Below are 19,372 nucleotides of genomic sequence, written 5' to 3' on the forward strand. Positions count from 1 at the left end.
TTTGATTAAACACAGAGCAGAAGTTGAGCCACTGCAAAACAACCATCCAAAGGACCTCCTTGAAAACTAGTGGACCCCAATTCTGTGTCGGTTTTAGGGGAGTGGAAACCACCGATCTCAGAACACTGCAAGCATGCAAGAAGTCCATCCACCTTCTCTTGACATTTGCTGGCAGAAGCATTTTCCTTGTAGCCTAAGTGAGGTCTGACAGCCCATGTAGAATACTATGCTGCACAAGGGGAGGAGTAGGAGAAGGGGAGGAGGAGAAGGGGAAGACTTAATACTGGCAGAAGGTGGGGGTCCCGATTATGAACGCCTGCTGTGATACCAACAATCTGATTTTTCAGAGCTCTTAAGTCCCTTCAGCTCCAATTTATTTCACTTGGAATTGATCTTTCCCTTCCCTGTCCTGAGATTCAGAACTCTTGCAGCCCTGAGGGCAATTTGATGTATTCATTTTCAGCCATCAGAAGAGCAATCGAACTGAAGTAACACTCAAAGGCAGTTTGGGAAGCAGTTAACAGACACCTGACCTCCTCTAACACAGAGCACCATGTTTGTGACCCTCACACCTTGGTTCTGATTTACATATTTGTCACTATTCTCAATATAGAAGATACAGACAGCAGTCAAAAGCTGCAGCAAACCACCACTGATGTGAAAAGAACCTAAAGACTCAGCCCCACCAACGGACAAAATTTGTCTTTCAGGAAAATGTCTCTCTCTTGCCAGGCTGAAATAATTGTGCCTGAGTATGTTGCAGGGACATTGCTGAGAATGAGGGAGATCAGGCCCAGAACTTCTATTAGCAGAAAACAATTACATCAAATGCTTCCAGCCTTTAGAAATCAATTGAGCAAGAAATGAGGAGAGAGGGAGCTGCACCAGGCTTTCAGAAACACGACTAAAACTCCCCCACCTCTGCAGCAACACCAGCCCAGGTGGTTAAACCAAAGTGTTCTCCCTGCACAACTTTTCTTTGCACACTACAGGATGTATCAGAAATATTCACAGAATCACAAAATGGATCACCAAAATTCACAGAACCACAGGGGGGTTGGAAGGGACCTCCAGAGATCATCAAGTCCAACCTCCTCATCAAGGCAGGTTCACCTAGAGAAGTTCACACAGGACCATATCCAGGCAGGTTTTGAATGTCTCCAAAGATGGAGACTCCACCACCTCTCTGGGCAGCCTGTTCCTGTGCTCCACCACTCAAGAAGTTCCATCTGAACATCAGGAGGAGCTTTATGTTCAAGTTAGTGCCCATTACCCCTTGTCCTGTCACTGGGCACCACTGGAGAAAGAGCCTGGTCCCATCTTTGTGACACCTGCTCTTTAAGTATTCATAAGCATCATTAACTCTTATTCCAGTCCATAGATTTTTAGGGATGCTTCCCCAACCTATGTAATCTGTGCTGCCAAAGGCATGGTGGCCACTCATGTTGTGTGCCCCTCCATTTCTTACTTGTAAGTCGCTACCAGGCAAGGTACCAATGCCGTCTTTCCACTGTAAGGCATTCACTAGCTCGGGGTCCGCAGTCGGGATGCTGATGGCTTCCTCCAGCACATTCTCCTCCATCTTTCTGCTCTGCAACTGAGCTCTTTATTTAATTTTAAGCAAGAAAACTGGGGTGTGAAAACAAAACAAAAGGCACAGAATAAACCGGCCTGTTGCTTACATTTCACAAAGGGTTTTCAGAGCAAGGCCGCTTTTAACAGACGGGGGGTGGGGGAGCATGAAATGCCACACTTGCTGTTTGCCCATGAGACCTCAGTAAGTGTGAATAGAAAGAGCCTCAAGGTCTTTTGAGGACAAAAAGATAAGCCAGTAAATTGTCACAGTGATTTCATTTGTATGAGGCTTTTGCCAATTAAAGTTCCCTGCTAGGATTCCGGGGTCTCTGCATTCAGCAGGAGCTTGGGTTTGGAGATGAGGAGTACCAGGATTTCACATCACAGAAGTACAAATACCAGGGGATGCACAAAGTCACACTCAAGTGACAAATCTCTATAACCAGGGCAGGGGAGCAGCAGCAGCTGTGGCCAGGTCCCTCTTTACAGCTCTAATATCAAGACTCTAGGCTAGAAATGCTGCAAAGCCCTTAAAATACTTAAAATGGGACTTACTGCTTTTGTGTCCCAGCAGACAAACTAATGGGCTCCATTAGAAGAGTCCTCTAAAAGCCATGCTGCTATTTGGGCTGCCCATATCCATTTACTCAATGCTCTCTGTGGTAGACATTAACCAAACACTGACCATAAATTAACTGCACTTTCCTGCCCTTTAAACCTGAATAATCTAGGAACAAAACTGCTTGATTTAAAAGCAAAAGAAGATTCACAAGCTTCCCTTGAGCTGGCAGCTCTACTCATTTCTCCAGCAGCAGGCACGGGCTGTTAGACTGAAAACAGCCCCAGCCCAACTGACAGGTCCAGCTGCATTCCTGTGGGAATGGGGCAAAACTGCCCGGGGTAGGGGTCTCTGCTTTGACATCTGAATGCTGGACTGCAGTAAGGTCATTCTGAAGGCTTAACTCGGGGCTCTTAACTCAGAGTAAGAGCTGCACCACCCCGGGACCAGGCACTTCATCTGCCTTTGGCAGGCTGTTTTCCTGAGCACTGCAAAGTGCCTTCAGACACAAGCCCAGGGCAGGTTTTTAACTGCCGAGTGCTTAAATCAGGGCAGGTAAACTCCCCTCCGGATCTGGAGCCTTTCACAAGCCCCAACCTTCTGTCTACAGACCGACACTTTAATTTGGCCAAGGGCAAACCCCCAGGTCTGACACAGGGTAAAACCTGATGTTTGAGCATTCCTGCAGCTCTAATTCAAGCACTAGAGCTCTTCACAATTACCCTAATTGGGCCAAAGGCAGGGCAGATGCTTGTAAACTGCAATACCCAATGGCTCTGAGTATCCCAACCTAATCCCTGTCGGAGGAGTTCCTCTATTTTTTAGCTCCCAAATATGTTTCTAGCTACTTACAGTCCTGCCTAATGGTGAAGATTAGTGGCACTCGGGCTCCTCAGAGCGAGTCGGGAGGGTGAGAACGGGAGCGGAAGCAAAGCGGAGCAGCAGCAGGCAAGCAGCCAGCTCAGCCTCCAGCGGCTCTAACTGCCGCGGGATGCGGACGGTACACAGGGCAGTGTCCATGGAGACAGACCTGCATCATCACCACCTGCTACGGGGGGGACCAGGGCTCGGACATCCCGCTCAAGCAGCCTTCTGGAGGGTGGTTTGAACAACTGCAGCTGAAGGCTCACCATAGATTAGTATCTGCGGGAGCCTCAGACATCTGGAAACGCTCGTTTGTGGCCGTTTGGATGCCAGCTTCAGCCAGGGCACACCAGTCCTTTTAGGTTGACAGATTGCATCGGGTTGGAACGGACCCCCAGAGGTCATCTCGACCAACCCTCTACAGCCAACAGGGACACCTCGACTAGATCAGGCTGATTTTGAATGTCTCCTGGTATGGGGTCTCAGCCACATCTCTGAGAAAGCTGTTTAAGTATTTTACCACTCTCCTCCCGATCTCCAGCCTAATTCTACCCTGCTCCAGTTTCAAATCATTGCCTGCCATCTTATCACTACAAGCCCTCCTAAACAGCCCCTCCCCAGTCTTCCTGTAGGTCCCCTTCAGCTATTTTGGATGTTGTTCTTTGCACATTCAGGCTTTAAAAATAATGCAGCTCAAACAGCAAGAGCATTTTCAGAGCTCCCTTTGGGAGGAGGGGTTGGGAGATAGTTAGAAAGAAGTAATTGAGTTGTGGAACGTATTTAAAACTGGGGCAGGAAAACTGTCAAAAATCACAATGCAGAAGATAATCCTGTAGTAAGCAGAGAAGACCTGACACAATAATGGGTGACTTTCATCTCTAGGCTTTATAAATCCAGTCAAGCTCCTGGAAAAGTAAATTACTTTCCTTATAATGCTCCCTTATCAGTAAAATCTACAATAAAATCAAGATAGCCCAATAAAAGGAAGCAAACTGCAATTAAAAAGGCAGCAGAAACTAACTTGAAACATTGTGAAGAGCCAGAGCCAGGCACGAACATTCCCCATTTGTCCCCAGCTGTGATTGTTCCTCATCTTTAACTTCTGAAGACACAGAAACATTAATGCAGGAGAAGACAAAGCAAAACTGAGATGAGTCATTCAGAGCCAAGCTGTAGATCTGGGTTTATGGAGATGTACATGATGACCATGCTGGCAGAGATTCAGAGATTCACAGAATGGTTTGAGTTGAAAAGGACCATAAAGTTCCACAACTCCTGCCATGGGCAGGGATACCTCCCACCAGCCCAGATTGCCCAAGGCTTCATCCAACCTGAACCTGAACACCTCCAGGGAGGGAGCATCCACAGCCTCCCTGGGCAACCTGTCCAGGGTCTCACCACCCTCCCTGGAAAGAATTTCTTTCTAATATCCACTGTAGATGATGGTTCATAATCAATATGCCACCACCCAGAGATCTGGGCTTTATCTTTTGATAGGGAATCCATGGACAGAGAGGTCAGGAATACTCAAGGTCTGAACCTTTTTCTGCCACTGATCCATGGTGCCTGGGAAACTCCTTCAGCTGTGGAAAAGCAGCTTTGGCTTTTGACATCCATCCTGCCTTAGACAGGAAACAAAAGGAAAATAAAGCAAGAAAAATGGTGAAGTTCAAACAAACAACTAAAAGTGAAGGGTAGAGGGGTGGATGGGGGTTCACTAGACCTAATGGGAAAAGAAAGATTTCAACAGCAATCCCATTTCAGATGCTGCTGGGTTGATTTCCAATGCCACAAGGTTTTCAGTGTCTTTCTATGAGGGTAAATGTGAGAATCACAACGTCTCAGTAAACCCAAAGACTGTAAATCAAGTTACAACGCTGAAGTTTGCAGCCCTTCTGGCTGAGCCTCCGTGTACCAGGAGGCAAAATTCCATTTGAGAAGCAGCTGGCATGGAGAAAACCATCTGACACTGAGCTGTTCTGGGAACAAGTGACTTACAAATCACCTTTCTTGCCCAAAACGGAATGGGAAGCCAAGCAAAAGCGGTCACTGCCTTCAGTGCAACAGACCTGCACTCAGAGCTGGCACTCGGAGCTCTCTGCACCCCCAGCTCCTTGGCAGGGCTGGCAGCGGTGTCTGACACCCAGTGCCTTCGATCTGCCACTCACTCTTGTGATGCTAGCAGAGAACCAAACTGCAATTTAAACAGAAACCCAAAAAACTATTCATCCCTTCTTGCAGGGCAGAAGGAAACCACTCTCAGGAACTGCTCTCAACACTCAGCAGTTCAGACACAAAAATCATTTGCCTGTCCTTTGCTATGATGATGACTGATGATGCCTTACCTACCCATCAAAACCTATTACTCACCTCAGGCAAGGAATATTTTGCAAGGCTGAACTAATACCATTACCAAAAAAAACTCACCCCCAAACAGCCTCACCTCCAGGAACCTCATCAGTCAGGGATTGAAATGGACTATCAGGAGCTGCAGTGCCTCAAGAAAAAGTGTTAGCAGCCACTGGCAAACACTTAACAGTGTGAGGAAGCCTTAAGTGCTTTCTTTCACTATGTCAGAGAAGGAAAAAAGAAAATTCAGAACTGAGGAATCCCAGGCTCCACTCATTGCATTTCCCACTGTTTTTTGTGACTATAAACAAGGAAATGTTGCTCTGAAAGATTTGCAGGGGGGGAAAGAATGGTCTAGGAAAGAAGAGGGATGCCTTGGGCTTGCAGCTCAGGCTGGAATGGCAGAGAAATGAACCCTTTTTGTCTTAGGTCTGCCACAGGACTGCTAAAATCAACCACTCAGGAGTTTGCCACGTTCATTTGTACAATGCAGCCCTTGCAAGGTTACCCTACACACACACATCGATGTATGGATCGTGCTTAGGTGGCATTGAGCTGAGACAAATCAACAGGCACCGTGGCAATGAGACTGAAATCAATTCAGCAGATCAGAAGCAATGCTGCAAGCCTGCAGCTGAGCCTAGGACTAAGCCCAGCAGCATCATCTGTGAACTGCTCCTGCTCTCCTGACACGGTTGCATCGAAAAGGCAGACACACATGTGCACAGATTTATTTCAGCTGGCAAAACTAAAGCACCTGAGCAGGCTGCAGCTGCTCACTATGTGCCTGTTGAACACACAGACCCCCTCTTCCCACGCTGCTGCTGCCGCTCCCGCCAGCTTCCCTCACAGAGACATGGGAAAGCCAGGATGCCGCAAGCCAGCAGTGTCACCTCGGATCACGAGGCTGAGTGCTGCCTCACTTCCAGTCTGGCTACCCCCATATGTGATGATACTCTGCTGCCTTTCTCCTGTCCTGTCTGCTGCAGGAGCTGACTGAGGCTGTCAGTGCTATGCTGGAGAGCACATTGACCTACTCCCAACAGAAGAGGGGGATGCAAAGGAAGACACACAACCTACTTCACATCCAGAATTAGTGCTTCTGTTTGCTACTTGAAAGCAAGGAACTGAAGCACATCTGACCTTCCTGTTTATAGCTTTCACTGAAAGCACTTGGTGCTGAGCTGCTTCTCCCCAGCTCCAGAGCACAGGTCTTGTGAGGAGCAGCTGAGAGAACTGGGATTTTTCCAGCCTGGAGAAAAGGAGGCTGAGGGGAGGCCTTCTGGCTCTCTATATCTACCTGAAACAAGGTTGGAGCTAAGTGGGAGTTGCTTTCTTCTCCCAAGAAACAAGTGATAAGACAGGGGGAATGGCCTCAAGTTGCCCCAGAGAATGTTTAGGTTGGACATGAATAACAATGTCTTCCCAAAAGGGTTGTCAAGGCCTGGACCAGGCTGCCCAGAGCAGTGGTGGAGTCTCCATTCCTGGAGGGGATTAAAAGCTGTGTAGATGTTGTGCAGAGAGACTTAGTTTAGTAGAGACCTGGTAGTGCTGGGTTACTGGTCAGACTTGATGATCTCAGAGGTCTCTTCCAATCATAATGATTCTGTGATTAGAAAGGATGGTGGCTGTGGGGAAGGCACCCAGCCACTGACAAAGCCCTGCGCAAAGCCCACACTCAATGGGCTCAGACAGGAGACCTAGGGACATCTCCTCAAGGCCTGACACCATGACACTGCTAAGCCCCACCACTAGGAACCATTTGTAACCACTGCAACAGTTGCAGCCACCAATGAAGCACACAGAAATCTCACACTACAGACCCCACCACCTTCAGAAGCAGCTCTGCAGGAGGGACCCAAAGTACTCCCTAGCCAGATGCTGGGACTTTGGCCATTTCTAAACCTGATCCCATTTCTACAACAACAGATGCAAGATAACTTTCCATCACTTGTAATCAGAACCCCCTTCACTCAAAACTTAATGACCTGTAAGGAAGCTGTGAGGTCTGTGATTCAAGATAAAAGTTCATTTTGTGACAACATAAAAATTGCAGTGGTGGGGGGAAAGGGGAAAAAACCCAACCAAACACCACACCGCCACCAGGAATCTGATAATGGAACACTAAAAGTTCAGTCACACCACTTCCATGTTTAACTAAGACACAAAGACTTAACTCTGCAATAAAATGTGGTTGTAAAGTGGAAGGAGCTAATGAAAACAATCAAGAGGAGCAGCCATTACCCATCATGTTTTGTTACCCTCCAACTTTTTTGACATCTTCAATGGCTGCATGTTTGGTGCAGGCTTCCAGACTCAGGCTGTAGAGGATGTCACGTCTCTGTGCTAGTTGTTTTATTTGCTTTTGTTCTGAGGCATCTCAAATACTGGGCTTAGTTTTGGGCCTCCCACTCCAAGAAGGGCATTGAGGGGCTGGAGTGTGTCCAGAAGGGCAGTGGAGCTGGTGGAGGGTCTAGAGAATGGAGATGGTGAAGGAACTGGGGTTGTTTAGTCTGGAGAGCAGACTGAGGGGAGACCTCACTGCTCTCTGCAACTCCCTGAAAGGAAGTTGGAGTGAGGTGGGGGTTGGTTTCTTCTCTCTAGTCTCAGGTGATAGGAGGAGAGGAAACAGCCTGAAATTGTGCCAGGGGAGGGTTAGGTTGGATATTAGGAACAATTTCTTTCCTGCAAGAGTGGTCAGGCATTAGAACAGGCTGCCCAGGGAGATGGAATCACCATCCCTGGAGGTATTCAAGATACCTGTGGACATGGCACTTGGGGACATGGTTTAATGACTGTGGTGTTGGGCTGACAGTTGGACTCAACCACCTTAGAGGCCTTTCCCATCCAAACCAATTCTACAATTGCATGAAGCCACTTTATTATGTTGGGATTTTTCTAAGTGCTCAGAGTTTCCTGGAGAACAACAAACTTTGGTTCTCTCAACTGCAAATGACAGGTGTTAAGGGGACTAGTCTCAGGCTCTAAAACTACCAGTACCTACACCACAAGTTTTTCATGTGTCATACTGACACCACCAGCATTTGTTCCACACTGAATAATGCATGTCAAGTGTTTAGAAAGAAGAAAAAAAAACCTGCACAGAATTGATGAAGCAGCCTTAGGAAAAAAAAAAACCACCCAAAACACAAGTAAGTGTTGGCTTGTCTTTCAGATCCATTTGATGCTGAAGTCAAGAGGCAGAAGCAGCCAGAGTGCCCAGATTCTGTATACTTAATAGCCCAACAAAAATAGCAAATCAGATTTTTCTTCTGGTATTTGTTTTCTAAATAGCAGGGGAGAGTCTGCCAGCAAATTGTTATTTGCAGATTTAGCATTACTACAGAATGAAGGAATTAAAGTCAAGCCTGGCACAGATGGCCATATAAAAACCCCATCCAAACTTCTTTCAATTAAGCCTCATATGCCTTCTTTGTGTTAAATACAATGAGAAATGGCAAAAGTGCTGCTGTCCCTTTTGCAGAAAACATTAGGTCAGAAATGAATCTTCCTTTAAACAAAAAACAACCACCAACAAACCACCAACAAAAAAAATATCATCTTGAGGCTGAAAAGTGAAGTGTTTAGAGAAGGAACTAATTAAACCAAAAGCCAGAGAAGTACTTTTGCAGATAATATTAAAAAGCAGCACAGCTTGCACACATAGATAAGCCACTTCCACCCCTCCTTTCCCATCAGAGGTTGCAGCAAGTACAGATGGGCTGATAGCAGAGCTGTGGAAGGTGAGCAGGAGAAGAAAATGTGCAAATTTGGTGAGCATTATTGCTGCTGCTCCTGACCCCCCAAAAAATGCACTCAGGTCTATGCTTAGTCCTAGTTGATTTCCTAAAGGATTTTGTGCATGCTTCCAAGCTTTGCTGCAAGCACCCAGAACCCCAATGCTTCTTTTAGTCTGACCACACCACCCAGCTTCTCACCTTGAAAGGTTGTAACCCACATTCCCAGCTAACTCTTCAAAACAAGAGGGGGAAAAGAAAACCTCACCCACGATCCACACAGAACTTCCAACGTCTTCCAAATATGATTCCTAAACATCTTGTGATGGATGAAACCAGGATAAATGAATTCATAGATTCATGGAATGGTTTGGGTTGGAAAAGAGCTTAAAGATCATCTAGTTCCAAACCCTCTGCCATGGGCAGGGACACCTCCCACTAGCTCAGGTCACTCAAGGCCTCATCCAACCTGGCCTTGAACACCAACAAGAAGAGGGCACCTACAACCTCCCTGGGCAACCTGTTCTAATGTCTCACCACCCTCACTCTAAAGAATTTCTTCCTCATCTCCAGTCTCAACCTCCCCTCTTCTAGCTCAAAGTCATTGCCCCTCATCCTGTCATTCTAAACCCTTGTCAGAAGTGCCTCCCCAGCTCTCCTGTCATCCCCTTCAGGGACTGGAAGGCTGCTCTAAGGCCTTCCTGGAACCTTCCCTTTTCCAGGCTGAACAGCCCCAACCCTCTCAGCCAGTCACATAGGGAAGGTTCTCCAACCCTCCAATCATCCTCATGGCCTCCTCTGGACCTCCTCCAGCAGTTCCCTGTCCTTCTTACAAGACCTCCGGCTCCTTATATCAACTTGAGTACAGGAGGAGTTTCAAACCAGAGCTGCAATTCTATGTCTCTCTAGCACCCCAGTACCATCCCCAACCTTGCCATGCCTGTCCTCTCACCTGTGCAAGGAAGGGCAGCTGCAGACACTCTCCAGAGGCAATTCCTTCTCCATAATCTCTTCTGCAGCCAAGGGCAGAAGTACAGAACTCTGCACCTGGTTTTGACACAAGTGGATGACAGGAAAAGCACTGCTGAGCAGGTAAGGGCCTTGCACTGCTGGAAATAAACCAGTTTTAAGCCTCCACCTTTAAGGGACTGATCTTTTTTCCTGGGTATTTATTTTCAAACAGTGGTGCAGTCCTATGCTCTCTCAGTTGAGAGGCTGCATTATACAAACTCCCATATATTTTGCCTCAAAATGGACAAAGCTCCAGCACCAACTGGAAAGTGGAGCCCAGGCTACCATGCACAGGTGCAGCCAGGACAGAGCTCAGGCTCCCAGGTCCTGTGCCAGGCTGTTGTCCCTCTCTAGCCACAAATAAATTCTCTGAGCACAGTATGGGGTAGAAAGCATCTCCTTAGAGCCCAAACAAGGGCAGCAAAGGGTAAAACTACTATGGCTCACCCTGTAAATTCACTGCAGCTATTTTCTCCCTGCTCCAGCCTCTCACCATTCATGTTCCAGCTTCTGAGGACAAAGCAGTGTTGTGGAAACCAAATACGAGGAAGCAGTCAAAAAATTCAAACAACCCAAACTATGTGCAAAGGGAAAAGAAAGACCACACAAAGACATGGAGCAGCAGAAATGCAAGAGTCACCATGTGCTATCTGAAAAGCCATTCTGATGCAGGTTGGAAGACACAGCACACCCCTGCAAGCCTCCCAAAACTCCTGCTCCCACCAACCCCTCTGCAAAGGGAGATGAGCCACAGGATTTTAAATAGGTGGGGACCATTTCCAAGCCCCTGTAAGCCTCCTAAAACTCCTGCTCCAGCCAATCCCACTGCACGGAGAGACGAGCCACAGGACTTTTAACAGTGGTGACTATTTCCAAGCCTAGAATTATCTGATGTGCCAACAGAAATCTCAGCTCTGCACCACCCTGCCACCAGCCACACAGCACCATGCGAGGAAGCTTTCATCTGCCTCACACCAGTCAAGAACGAACCCTGCTGCTGCTTGTGTTCAGGCTTCTTGCTTAAATCACATATTTTGTTTGGTTGAAAAGCTACAACATAAATACAGTTATCAAAACAAATCCTGTGTGGTTCATGACTACAGCTTCTACTTCTGTTTGCTCAGATCCAGCAGGCTTTTATCCCTTCAATTAACTGGATTCAATCAGCAATTAAAAAAAAAAAACCCACACAACACAACACCACAAAATAGGAGATGAGCCAAAAGAGGCTAAAGCCAGTAATAAAACATCCACTCCTGGAGGGAAAGTCTTTTTCCAATACATTGAACCATGCTTTGGAAAGCAATCTGCCAAATTCAGCAGAGCACATCTGCCTGCATGCCTCACCTGCGGAGCACAGCCAGTGCCACTAATTAGGAGGGATGGGGTTTGGGGGGATCTCTGTTTGCTTCCACGGCTAATTGATTCCACGTGTCGGAGCTTTCAGCTGCCAGCCTTCATTAACGTGGAAACATTTGGTCATCTCCCCCCTCCCCGCAGGTCTCTGATCTCATTTTTCAACCCACTGTGCTACCTTCTTCGGTCCCCTCGGCAGGCTGCTGGAGGGTGCCAGGAGCAGCTGCAATAGATTAAAAATTAGAAACGGTGGGAGAGAGGGCAGAGGGTTTGTCTGGGGGAAAAGAACAGACACTGCAGCTTGGGAACCACCTTGTAATTGCGCAGGAAAGACTATAAAGGTGCAGAGTAGCTGCTGCTGTGCTTCAGTCTGGGTTTGACCCAGTTTAACTGTTTCCCTGATACTCAAATTCTGTAATGCTGATAGTGGGACTTAGGCCTCCAACCTCCCTTCCTGGGCATGGACTGGCACAGGATACACCTTCATCCACATCTCCACCACCACCCAAGGACATTCTGATCTCATTACCACTGCTAGGCTGCTTCACTTCTCACCTCTGGAAAAATCCCAGCAGAGTTGGACGGGTCCTCTGGTGTTCATCCAGTCCAACCCCCCTTCTAAAGCAGGGTCACCCACAGCAGCTTGCCCGGGATCACAGTGTCCAGGTGGGTTTGAAATCTCTCCAGACAAGGAGCCTCCACAACCTCTGGGCACCCTGCCCCAGGGCTCCAGCACCCTCAAATACCAGTGCTCATATGGAAAATGACAAGTGTGTTGGCTACACTGAGGCTTTACCCTCAAATTCATTTCCCCATCATCATACATCAAAGTGTTGAGACTAAAGGCTTTGCATGAAGATAGAGATAAGGCAGAGTCAGACCTTCTCCTGCAGAGGAACACCACAACTTTAACCCAACCATTCTGAAGTCAAATGGGCAGATACTGTTTTTATCAAAAGACTCATCTACAATTTGTTTAATCACTCTGAAGACTCAGGCTCCTGCCTTAAAAAAAAACCAGTAAATAAAGAACTGGTGGGGAGAAAAAAACTGCAGACAAACAGCACGGCTGCAGCAAAGAAAACACAACCTTGGGCCGTGAGAAGTCAGTCGGTCAGCAATCACCCACAGAGCACACCTGTAACCACTTCACCCTACTGCAACTTACTTATCACAGCACTGAGAGCCACAAAAGCAAGAGAAATTAACTCTGGCCCAGAGGAAAAAAAAATAATGGAGCTGGCCCCACACAATCTTGCCCAGCAGTTGTACCCAGTTGTACTTGGCAGCTCCAGCTCGGGTTGCGTTTCCACCTCTGTGCTCAGGATGAATTACAATTTATTTCACACACATTCAGCCTTAATGGGATTATTTGCCCTGCGAGGTGCAATCAATTCTAGGCCAAAACTAGAGCACAGAGGCCAAAAATGTCCCACGTTTTAACGGCAGCTGTAATTACTTTATAAAACTCCAGTCCAGCAAAGTACCCTGGGGACTTCTAGTAATTGTTATTACATCCCTTACACCACCGAGCAGACATACTCACCCTGGAAAAAGAAAAGTGTCCCCACCCTCAGAAATATTTAATTTCAATCAATGGGACAAGGCAGAACAGGGAAGCAAAACACTAATGAGACGGCATCGGATTGCCCTTAATTGCTGTGTGGTCAGAAGGGTTTGCAGCATCAAACAGCCATCTGGGTTGGAAGGGGTCTTAAAGATCATCCAGTTCCAGTCCCCCTGCCACGGGCAGGGACACATCCCACCAGCTCAGGTTGCTCAAGGCCTCATCCAACCTGGTCTTGAACACCTCCAAGGAGGGGACAGCCACAGCCTCCCTGCACAACCTGCGCCAGCGCCTCCCCACCCTCACTTCTTCCTAATCTCCAGTCCAAATCTCCCCTCTTCCAGATCAAACCCATTGCCCCTTGTCCTATCACTCCAAACCCTTGTCAAAAGTCCCTCCCCAGCTTTCTCGTAACCTCCTTCAGGTTCTGGAAGGCTGCTCTAAGGTCTCCCCGGAGCCTTCCTTTCTCCAGGCTGCACAGCCCCAACTCTCCTCTTCTTTCTGTTTTATTATGCAAGCCACGAAGCAGAGAGGTCTTATGCAATTTGGCACAAAATATCAGAGCTCTCCCTCCCTTCATCCCAATTACAGCCCAACGTGCGTTACGGTTTTGTTTCTCTTTAAAATAAACTTATCTAGGTGCTATTTGACTAAATTAGAGCAAAACGTTTCCCTAACAAAAGCCTAACACACACCCCCCCCCCCCCCCCGCAGCACCAAGCATCAGCAGAACTCTTCCTACTCCCTTGCTTCTCGACACCGAACATCGTTGAGGTTGTCCCATTACTCATCTTCACCCTCAGCACCGATCAATGCTTTTAAAGTGTTATATTCATCCCTCGATTCGCCCTGCGCTGCCCTTCCCTCTGTTCCTGAACACCTGATGTCATCACTTCTGCTCCTCAAAGCTGCTGCCACCAACTTTGGACCATTTCCTTCTCCCTCTCCGTGAAAATAAACCGAAACCCTTCTGCTCTCGGCTAAGCCTCCAAAAAAAATCTCTCCCCGTTGCACCGGAATGATCTATTTTTAGTTGCTTTTTGAGTGTTCGTGCTCCCAAAGTTTCCCTCACAACTAGGACCAGGATTGGACAGCCCTGATTTTCATAACCAGCCGCTGAGGACCCACTAGAAAGAGACGAAAAAAAAAAAAAAAAAAAAAAGAAAAGAAAAAAGGCACTCGAGAAACGGTAAACATTTAATCATTTCGCTCCGCAGCCTGCGAACAACTTCAACGCGGCTCCGGAGCGCGACTTCAGCTGAGCTTCGCAGTGGACTTTCCCCTTCAGGGAGGTTTTAAATACACTTTCCACACCCCTCCGGCAGCTTTAAACTGAGGGAAACCCCTCGGGGTCTCCTCAGCACCCAGCGGGGAGGAGACCCCCGGAGAACAGCCCCTCCTCAGCGGGGGAGTCGAGCCGGGATGGGACGCGGGGTTGCCCCGAGGCGCCATTTCCCCTCGCAGACCCCGGGGCCGGGCCGGGCCGTTCCGCCGCGGCGCAGCGAAGCGGCGCGGCCCGACTCGGCTCGCCCTGGCCCCGCCGCCCCCCGCCACAAGATGGCGGCCGGCGACTTCCCGCGTTCCCACCGCGTCCCCGCCGCCCCTACTCACCCCGGCCCGGCTGCCCAGCCCCTCTCTGCCGTACCGAGGCTTTTTCTCTTTAACTCCGGCAACAATTAGTGCCCCGGCGGGTCCCGCGGGACGGCGGAGCGCATGCGCGCCGGTCCCGCTGCGCTCCGCGCCGGTCCCGGCCCCGGCCCGGCTGAGGCGGCGCTGGGGGCAGGGCGGAACGGGACACTGGGATGGGGATGAAAACTGGGAGGCACTGGGATGGGACCCGCACGGGCAGGGGAAGGCAGCGGGACGGGGCTGGTGCTGGGTTGGCTGTCACTGGGATGAGACTGAGCGGTAGGATGGGGCAGGCACTGCGGCAGGCAGGTATTGGGACAAGCCTGGCGCTGGGTAGATTGAACCCCAGTTCAATCAGGGCTGGCACTTGGGTGAACTGGCATTAGGACTTGGAAGCACTGGGTCAGGGCTGGTACTGTGATGGACTGGGCTGGCACTGGGACGTACTGATGAGCTGGTGGTGTGATGGGACTTAGGCTGGGAACAGGGCTGGCGTTTGGATGCGGAGGTAGTGGGACAGACTGGCACTAGCACAGGATGGTAGTGGGGCATCGAGGCACTGCAATAGGGAGGAACTGGGACAGAGAACCGCTGAGATGTAGGTGGTGCTGGGATGAGCTGATGCAGGGACAGGACTGGCACTGGGACAGGAGCATAAATGGATCCATGGGGGCACTGGGAGAGGAGCACTAATGGGCATGGGCCCGTGGGGACATTAGGAGGGGGGCATTAAGGCACATTGCGGGAGATTTGGGGAAAATGAGCTGTAAAAATCACGGCTCCCACTGGTATTCAGCAGATCGTGACCCACCGGGCTGCTCCACGGCGCTGCCTTCCCCGCCGAGGATTAATACAAAATATTTCCCCTTCTTCTCTGCATTTGTTAAACTTGTTTTTCTTCTCCTCTGGAGATGTTATTTTGCCTTTCCATTTGAATTTTGAAACAATAAAAGAAGTGCTGGTAGGATTTGTTGGGGGGTGGGGGGGTTTGTTTGGGTTCTCTTGCCGTGGCGAGTGAGGAAGGAGCACGAGCCGGCCCCAAGCTGTGACAGCTTAAAGGGAATGGGATTTCAGGAAAATAATAAATGAGATTCGAAACGGCTCATTTGAAATACACATCATAATATTCTTCATCCCTTGAGTGAGGAGCATAAAATACCCATCTTTAAAATTAGGCGGAAAACAAATAACATTTCTCACCTCGTCGGTGTCAGCAAGTTCCAGCTGAAGGCAGAGTTCTGCAGATGCTCCCAGCTGGTGTTTGAGCCCTTGCTGGGTCCGAGGTTTACAGGGATGTGAAGAAGCTGGAGGAGTTTACACACAACTGAACTGTCATATTTTTATGCTAATTGCAGCAATTTAAGTTTTGGTGAGGAATCCCTGGTTTGAGCCTTCTTGCCCTTTTATCTGGATGCTTTCACCACACCATTCAACAGAAGCTGCCCTGTGCCTGCTGCATGAATTTATCCTTTCCCTTCTCAGAGCTCACCTTCAAGTTTTATTTCCCTACATCAGAGTTTTTGGGGTTGTTTTCCAGTGCTCTGGGTAGATCTCTAACTGCACACACTGAAAATGTACCCCTCAGCCAAAAAATGTCCACATCCCTCCATCCCCAACAGCCTGTCTTCAGGTGGTTTATGTTCTTACATTATTTACATTGGGGAACAGGGTGCCCAGGGAGGTTGTGGACGTCCCCTCCCTGGAGGGGTTCAAGGCCAGGTAGGATGAGGCCTTCAGCAACCTGGGTTAGTGGGAGGTATCCCTGCCCATGGCAGGAGGTTGGAAGTGGATGACCTTTAAGGTCCCTTTCAACCCGAACCATTCTATGAATCTCTGTATTTAGGGAGGAAATGTTTCTCCTGGAGTGCTCGCTCAACCCTCACCTCATAAGGAGCAGCTTTGGCAGGCAGACAGCACAAACCAGAGTCACTTTAGAAAGTTTTTGCCCAGCTTTTATAATTTACACATTTTCTTGAAGGTGTTTTTAAGCCAATCACTCTCTATTACAAACATCTTGCCTAGCCTGGTTTGTTTCTGTATTAAGATTAAGCAGCAAAAAGGATTAGAAATGCTATTATGAGAGCCTTAAGATGTTAAAGCACTAAACATGGCTGGCTGGAAAAGGCTTTTTCCTTCTAAAGAAATTAAATATCACTTCCAGGGAGCGTTCTCACGCTACCGTGGTAATATGACATTTGATCAAGTCTGAGCCACTCACTAAGCCCTGACCCCTCTTAAACTCTGCCAAAATATTCTGTGCTGAAAGCAACTCTTGGGCTCTCTGTCCCTTTCATCTTTTTAATGTGGCAGCAGCAGTTTGAAAGGAGCAAATTAAACAGAATTTGTTGCACCTAGGAAGTGAACATCTGGCCGCAGAACTGCTGTCACCAGTGTTGCTTGCAGGTTGAAGTTTGCTAAAGGAAAGTGGCTGATAAAGCCATAATGATCTTCTTGTTTGTTTGTTTGTTTCCAGCTCAAGGAAGAACTCACAAAAATACATTCTGCCTTTTCTTTTTCTCTGGCAGGTAGAGCAGGGAACATCAGGTCCTCACGCAAAGCCACACATGCAAAGGAAGAGATGCTGGTAAAGTTTGGGTTAGCAAAGGTCAAATGATCTGAGGAGGATGTAGTGAGGTGAGGTTAGAATCGTAGAATTGTCAGGGTTGGAAGGGACCTCAAGGATGAACCAGTTCCAACCCCCCTGCCATGGGCAGGGGCACCTCACACTACAGCAGGTTGCTCACAGCCACATCCAGCCTGGCTGCAAACACCTCTAGGGATGAGGCTTCCACCACCTCCCTGGGCAACCTGTGCCAGTCTCTCACCACCCTCATGGGGAAGAACTTCTTCCTAACATCCAATCTGAATTTACCCATTTCTAGTTTTGCTCCATCCCCCCCAGTCCTATCACTCCTGTAATCCTGAAAAGTTCCTCACCAGCCACCAGGGTTGGTCTCTTCTCCCTAGCACAAGAGGAAATGATCTCAAGTTGCACCAAGGGAGGTTTAAGTTGGACATTAAAAGAAACTTCTTCATTGAAAGGGTTCTCAAACATTGGAACAGGGTGCCCAGGGAGGTGGTTGAATCCTCATGTCTGGAGTTGTTTCAAAGAGGCAGAGATGTGGTGCTGAGGGATGTGGTTTAGCCCCAGCCTTGGTGGAGTTAGGGAATGGTTGGACCGGATGATCTGAAAGGGCTTTTCTGACCCAAACAATTCTATGATTCTATAATTTGCCCAGTGTAAACCTGGGATATTATTTGGGAACAGCTATAGAATTCCAGCTGGTATCTGACTTCCTTCCTCCCCACACCTCACACTGAGGACATGGCAGCAAAGCAGCCCCTACCACTCTTGGCATTTCCAAGCCAGGAGCTCCTCAGAAGCAAGTCTTTCACTTTTTCTTCTTTTAGAATCCCCCCAAACACAGGAGGAATAACTCCTGGAAACGATACAGAGCCAAGCTGAGGCTCCAGCCTCAACTCCAAATTGCTCTGGGTTTAACTAGAGAAGCCAGATTGGGAAAGCAGGTGCCAGGGAATTACAGTGTGATGGCAGAGCCTGTCTGGACACTCTGAACCCAGAGCAGATGGGTTCCTGTACAGCAGCTCTCTGTCATACATGACCCAAATCTTCAGTCAATGTCTGGAAACCCCCAAGCTACAATCCCTCCACATTCTAGGGGGGACAGAAAGACAAAGTGTTAGCTGCATAGCACCCAGACTGCAGGCTGGGACATGTTGAAGCTCCTATAATGTCCTGGCCCCACCTGTGTTGGATCAACACCTTCCCACTTAGTGGTGAACTTGGCTGTGTAGAGTTAATGGTTGGACTTGATCTTGGAGGTCTTTTCCAACCTTAATGATTCCATGACTTAGAAAGTCTTGGCTCACAACTGAAGTCCCAAACTCACAATCAAGGATCATAAAATCAAAGGAGGCAACAAAGCTGGTGAAGGGTCCAGAGAACAGCTGAGGTTTGTTCTGCCTGGAGGCTGAAGGGAGACCTGAAAGGAGTTTGGTCTCTTCTCCCTAATATCAGGTGACAGGACAAGAGGAAATGGCCTCAAGTTGCACGAGGGGAGGTTTAGGCTGGGTACTAGCAACAATTTCTTTCCTGAAAAAGAGGTCAGGCATTAGAGCAGGCTGGGCAGGGAGGTGGTAGAGTCACCATCCCTGGAGATGTTCAAAAACTGTGTAGACCTGGCACTTCAGGACATGGTTTAATGGCCATGGTGGTATTAGGTTGGTGGTTGGACTCCATGATCTCTGAGGTATTTTCCAACCAAAACAATTCTATGATTCTACAGTAAGAACCAGAACTAAAGAGCTGGGATGGCTTCAGCTCTCCTTCTCACCATGCTAAGACTAGAAAACACCTGAAGGGGCATCTTGCTTCTTTCCCCTTCCCCTCCCAAAAGCACCATAGGAAGAGGTCAAGATTTGAAAGAGGAAACAACTGTAGACAACTGAACCTGTGACCTACAGAATAAAGCAGAGAGCAGTGCACACCACACACTTACCTCCAGTGTCAGCTTGAGTAGCACAGAGAACGTTGTGGGGCAAGCAACCGTTTCAGTTGACTTGAGTGAGTTAAGTGGGTGAAAAATGTTTCTTCCCAGTATAATGGAAGCTGCAGCTCACTAAGTGTCATTTATGTAGACAGTGGAAAATAAGCTTGTCACCTTCATTACTGCTGCTGGTGCAGCTCTGCGCTCTCATTGTAAC

General features: G+C 48.4%; 1 protein-coding gene across 3 annotated transcripts in view; it reads right to left on the reverse strand.

Moving 5' to 3' along the window:
* The window catches only part of LOC137451695 (lethal(3)malignant brain tumor-like protein 3), a 61,372-nt gene extending 46,553 nt beyond the window's left edge, over positions 1-14,819 (reverse strand). For 2 of the 3 annotated variants that reach the window (XM_068159398.1, XM_068159396.1), the window contains exon 1: positions 14,630-14,717. The gene's annotated coding sequence lies outside the window, so the exon portion shown is untranslated. Of the gene's footprint in view, positions 1-10,036; positions 10,132-14,629 lie in introns of all 3 variants that reach the window. The other variant, XM_068159400.1, reaches the window with a different exon arrangement.
* Positions 14,820-19,372: the final 4,553 nt, after the last annotated feature.

Source organism: Melanerpes formicivorus, unplaced genomic scaffold, assembly GCF_026170545.1.
Source record: "Melanerpes formicivorus ecotype bairdi unplaced genomic scaffold, bMelFor1.0.p_v2 SCAF_45, whole genome shotgun sequence".
In the NCBI taxonomy this organism is placed as follows: domain Eukaryota; kingdom Metazoa; phylum Chordata; class Aves; order Piciformes; family Picidae; genus Melanerpes; species Melanerpes formicivorus.